The sequence below is a fragment of the Tupaia chinensis genome, unplaced genomic scaffold (genome assembly GCF_000334495.1).
Source record: "Tupaia chinensis unplaced genomic scaffold, TupChi_1.0 Scaffold144529_1, whole genome shotgun sequence".
Lineage (NCBI taxonomy): Eukaryota > Metazoa > Chordata > Mammalia > Scandentia > Tupaiidae > Tupaia > Tupaia belangeri.
In genome coordinates, this window is record NW_006204388.1 from 4124418 (window position 1) to 4129544 (window position 5127).

Genomic DNA, 5127 nt, shown 5'->3' on the forward strand with positions numbered 1-5127 from the left:
TATACATATAATAATTATGCTTGACGTCTGCTTTTAAATTTAGCATGGAGACATGCCAAATGAACCAAAAAGCTGAGACTATATGGCCAAAAAATTCCATATGTTTCCTCAGGAACTGCATTGAATCATAACGTCAGTTTTCTTTGCACGTCTCTAAAATCTGAGTCCCACTAAAACTGATCTCACAATTCAGAAGAGAATAAAATTATGGGACTCTTACCAAACTGGCCAAATATTAGCACTGTATGCAGCCAGAACCATTCAATTTAACCTGCCAATCTTTGTTGGCTCCATCACCATTCAAGTGCATTGACCATGGACTGCAGATAAGGCTTGGCTTTCAGCCAAGTAAGAATTTGAGTCTAGGGAAGGTCATATGACTACAGCAAGATCCTCTGCACATGGAACTTACTAGCTTAGATGCCTAGAGACAAGTATGAACAATTTCTTTTCTTTTCCTTTTCCTTCCATTCCATTATTCTTTTATTACCCATTTTTTCCTCTTTCAGCCTTTTTTGTTTCCCATCTTCTTGGTAAAATAAAAAAACATATCCGAGTGCTGGCTCTGTAGTACAGAGGTTAGATACTGAGCAGAGGAAGCCAGATCCCACATGGCCAACCAGGGTTCAAATCTTAGCCCTGACAGCTTGAAAAATGTGCCAGACACACACACATGAGTCCAAGATCCTGATAGGATGGAGAACTGGAGGAAAAAATAATTGTGATGGGAATAGAGCCCATTGGGATGTGCTTTTTTTCCCTCTTTTTCTCTATCTTGCACATACATCCACCCTTCGGGGAAGAAAAATTGCATGCTTGAAGCAAAAAGATCTGGAAAAGAAAGTTAAGTATTCATATTACATCTATAATTCCAAACACTGATATTTTCATGCATGGTGTTTAAGTCCATTGATTGGGAAAATGAGAAAATGAGGTTATCTGGGGAAAACTCAGGATCTTGGATTTGACATCATCAATCAGAACTCCTCTATGTATTTCCAGCATGAGAAAGGGTATCAGTGTGGACTCTTGAGTTCATGGTAAAATTATTTTAATAAATATGATCTTGAAAATAAACTGCATCAGGATACTTTGAGATTGAAATCATGCTAAGAGAGATATGAAGTTCATGGGCATGGTAAGCAAGTCATAGGAAAGCCTCTTGAGGCTCTGAAGACCTTATTACTTGTTTTAGAATCCTACCTCTATGGTTTTAGAGTAGTCAGGTGGGTTATTCAGCCCTCTTCTATAAAATGAAAACAAAAATCTCTTTTCCATAGAAAAATTGCAAGCATCTCGTGGGATGGACCTATAGAGACCTTAGCACATAGTGTGTCCTCAGCATGAGTTAGTCATGTACAATGGCCTTCAATATGGTGTCATGGCAACCAGAACTAAAGAAGACTCAGGAAAGTCAGGTTCTCTGCTCTGAATCATCCACATTTTCTGCTGGCAACTTCATGCAGGGTTATTTATGGAACTCAGACTGACACCAGGCACAGCCTGCCCACTGTCCCAGACTTGGGAAGCCGAGGCAGTGGCAGCCTGGGGTGCAAAGACATCTCCATGAGCTGCCTTATCCTGGTCATCCATTCCTCACCCCAGCATGTTTGTCCAAGTGGAAATCTTGTGTCTGGAGGTGTCTGGACACCAAAGGAGCAGGAGGAACAAAGGACACAGAGGGACAACCCAGTCTGGGGAGAGGGTAGTGTGGAAACAGAAAATGACTCCACTTCTATTACCCTAGTGATGACAGCAGAAAGGAGAATGAAACCAGCCAGCTGGTTCCTAAGCCTCCCCAGACCAGAGCCCTCCGGGAAGTCAGCTTAGGAAGTTAGGCCAGGATTCATTTGTTCAATTGTTAGAAAGATAAAGATCCAAGGATGAAGAACCCAAAGGGTTCCAGGTGCTTCAGGAGAGGGGACAGTAAGTGGCACATTCTCTGCAGGGAGAGATTCAGATAAATATATTTCTTCTTCTGTTGACTGTTTTCAGTAGAAAGGAAAAACACACACGCCCTCTCCTCCATAATAAGAGGTTTAGTCTGTGCCTCTCTCTGACTTCCTCACAAACAACCACAGGGAGCAGACTCCTCAGATTACTCTTGACCTTGGGAGTTGACCCTTGAAATATGTTCTGCTTCAAGATCTGAGAAAACAAAAGGAAAACGAATACATGTGAAAGATGATTTATTTCTACTGGGGGCCCTGTTTCTCCTCTCTAACCCAGTGCGCTTCAGAAGTTGAGACTATTATGAACATGCACATACACAAACACACAAACCAGATCATCCTTCTTCTAATTAAACCCTTCATAATTTCTCCTTGTTCCTAGATTAAAATCTAAACAACAACCTGGACAATAGGTCTCCCAAGATCCAGTCTTTGTCTGCTCCTCAGACCTCATTCCATGTCACTCTTCGGCTGTTCTTTAGGGCCAAATAGTGGCTTTGACCTTCTTCCTGCCAGGCATGTTCCCACTTGGGGTTTAGGCATCAGCCATTCTCTGTGTTTAAAGTGCTCTTCTCCTTGATTTTATCCCACTTAAATGTCACTTTCTCAGGGAGGACTTCCTGAACCATCCAATTGGAAGTACCCACTTCATCACTCATCAGCACATACAACTTTTTGTCATTTTTCTTTGACACTTGCTTAATGATTGCTGTTTGCCACTCCAACAGGACATAAGTACTAAGATTATAGGACCTTATCTGTTGTCTTTACCACTACCCATGGAATCTAGAGTACTGCCTAGTATATAGCACATATTGTAGACAGGAGGAATAACACTTTTTCTTAGAGATTTTTGCTATAGGGCATATCCACTCACCAGAGAGACAGAGAGAAACAGAAAATAAGAAATAATCCCCCAGGGGGGTGACCACAGCGCAGTCCCTTCTCCTCCATTCTCCTCTTGGAATTTTGAGCATGCATACACATGTGCCTGGTTTGAGTTTCAAGCCACCAGGACAGGGACTCGAACCATGGTCAGTCATGTGAGAGTCCAATGCCTTAACCACCTGCTGGCCCCAAGAATGAATTTTGTTTTTTGGGGGGAAAGGTTTTTGCTATAGGGCACATGCACTTGCCAGAAAGACAAAGAGACAGTCTCCCTTCCACACCATTGCTGCAGCATAAGGATAGTCTAGCCTTCATCATCAGACTCTGGGGCTCCCACTCAACCATTGCTCTGTTCTCTTTGAAACCTCTGTATCTTCCAAGTCTCCTTTACCCCACCTTCACAGCAGGCAGTCTAATGGCTCAGCTCTGCCAATATCCTCAAGCCATTAACTTTCTCTTCATTTGAATTCCTGCACAGATTTTTGGCATCATAACTAAGAACACAGGGCTGTGGTCACACCAGTGACCAGGGTTTGGGATATTTTGTATGTGTGTGAAGATTAAATGGGTTCACCACAATACCCAGCATGTTGTAAGTGATCAATAAGTGTGAGCCCATCTTATTACTATCACTATTATAATTAACATGTCTTCATTGCCTTGTCTTTTACCCTTTCGTATCTCCCTCCCTCTGTACTCTCATTTGGTTAGTTTTACTCTCCTCAGTCCATTTTATGAGGTGTAGATGGGATGGTGATATAGAATTCTGAGCATTTTCCAATCTTCCTATAAACCTTGCATACCGAGCAGCCCATGGGCTTAGGACTCTGGCTGTCTGGTGTCCTCAGTGGGCTTCTAAAACTGCTATGGGGACAGAAGCTCCATGAGCAGGGCTGGCTAGGGTGATGCACATCTGTGTTTTGACTTATTGGATGCTCGAGAAGCCAATTTCTGCCCTTTGGAGTCATTAACTCAGGTTTACTATAATCCTTCACATTTTTAGTTTTTCTTCTTGTTCAAGGTCTCAGACATCCAGAGAGACAATCCTTGGAAATGATATGTGAGAAATTCCTGGCCTGGTTTCCTGTAAGGAAGAAGGGTAAGGTGAGCACAAACAGAAGAAGTTGCCGAGGCCTTCAGGCTGTGGTTCTATGACCCTGGCAAACTGCAACTGTGAGACCCTTTCTTTGCGTCTCCTCAGGTATGTCTCAGTTAACAATTGTGGGAATTTTTGTTTTTAGTTTCAGAAAGTCCAAATTTATTTTATGATGCTTAGTATCTATCACATACCAGATTCTCAAATATTTGCAAAAATAATTTATGAATGAATAAACAAAAGAACTCAGAAATAGATATGACTAGGGAACTTGCTACTGTAAGAGACTGACAAGTCTGGAGTAACCAGAGAGACTTTCTAGAATCAACCAGCTATTTCTACAAATGGTCTAAGCATATACTATGTGTCGGGTACTATCCTAGATGCTAGGGATATGAGAGGGACAAGGCAGGCCCCTGCTCTCATAGAGCCGAAAGTCTAGCAGATGACCAGGCAAGGATGATCTGGTATGGCCGGTGCTTCTGCCACAAGGACAAGTGCAGAGTGCTCTCTCTGGAAGCAAGTGGAAGAGGATACCTAACCCAGGCCTGGAGTACCAGGCTGGGGCAGAGTTTCCTGGAGGACAACATGATGCCCCAGTTGAGGCTCAAAGGATGAATGAGTAGTGGCAGAAGGGGAAGTGAAGTTCAAGAAAAGCATGTCGGGAGTAGCCAAGACCATATGCAAAGGATAAAAGATGAGAGAGTGCATGGTGCTTTGCAGAAACTGGGGAGCAAAAGCCTGCTATGGCTTTGCTGCCAGAGGTTCTGATTTCATTGATCTTGGATAGAGCCCAGTCTTGGGTATGTTTTAAAAGCTTCCCAGGTGACTCTAATGTCAGCCAAGGTTGACTGACTGCACACCCTACCCTTCTTTCTTACATGGACCAGACATGGATAAACGAGATGGAGTAGTGAGAGGTGAGGCGAGAAGTAAGCCCAACACATCCTCCAGGACCTGGAAGACCATGTCAAGGAGCTTGAGTTTTCTTCTGGGAGTACTGGGAAGCTGTGCGAACATTTAAGCAAAGGAGCAAGTGGCATGATCAGACTTGCGGACTTCAGCACATCCCTATTGTGGAACGTGGATTAGAGGGGGCAGGAATAAAAGTAAGAAAACCAGTTGGGAGGCTCTTGCAATAATTCAGGCTTAAGATAATCACAGACCAAATTAGGCTAGTGGAAGCAGGAA

The 5127-nt window shown here is 43.1% G+C and overlaps 1 long non-coding RNA gene across 1 annotated transcript in view; it reads right to left on the minus strand.

Moving 5' to 3' along the window:
* The window catches only part of LOC102468181 (uncharacterized), a 19342-nt gene extending 18096 nt beyond the window's left edge, over positions 1-1246 (minus strand). Inside the window, exon 1 of the long non-coding RNA XR_337180.3 lies at positions 1204-1246. This is a non-coding gene — a long non-coding RNA (uncharacterized LOC102468181). The remainder of the gene's footprint in view (positions 1-1203) is intronic.
* Between the last annotated feature and the right edge of the window lie 3881 nt (positions 1247-5127).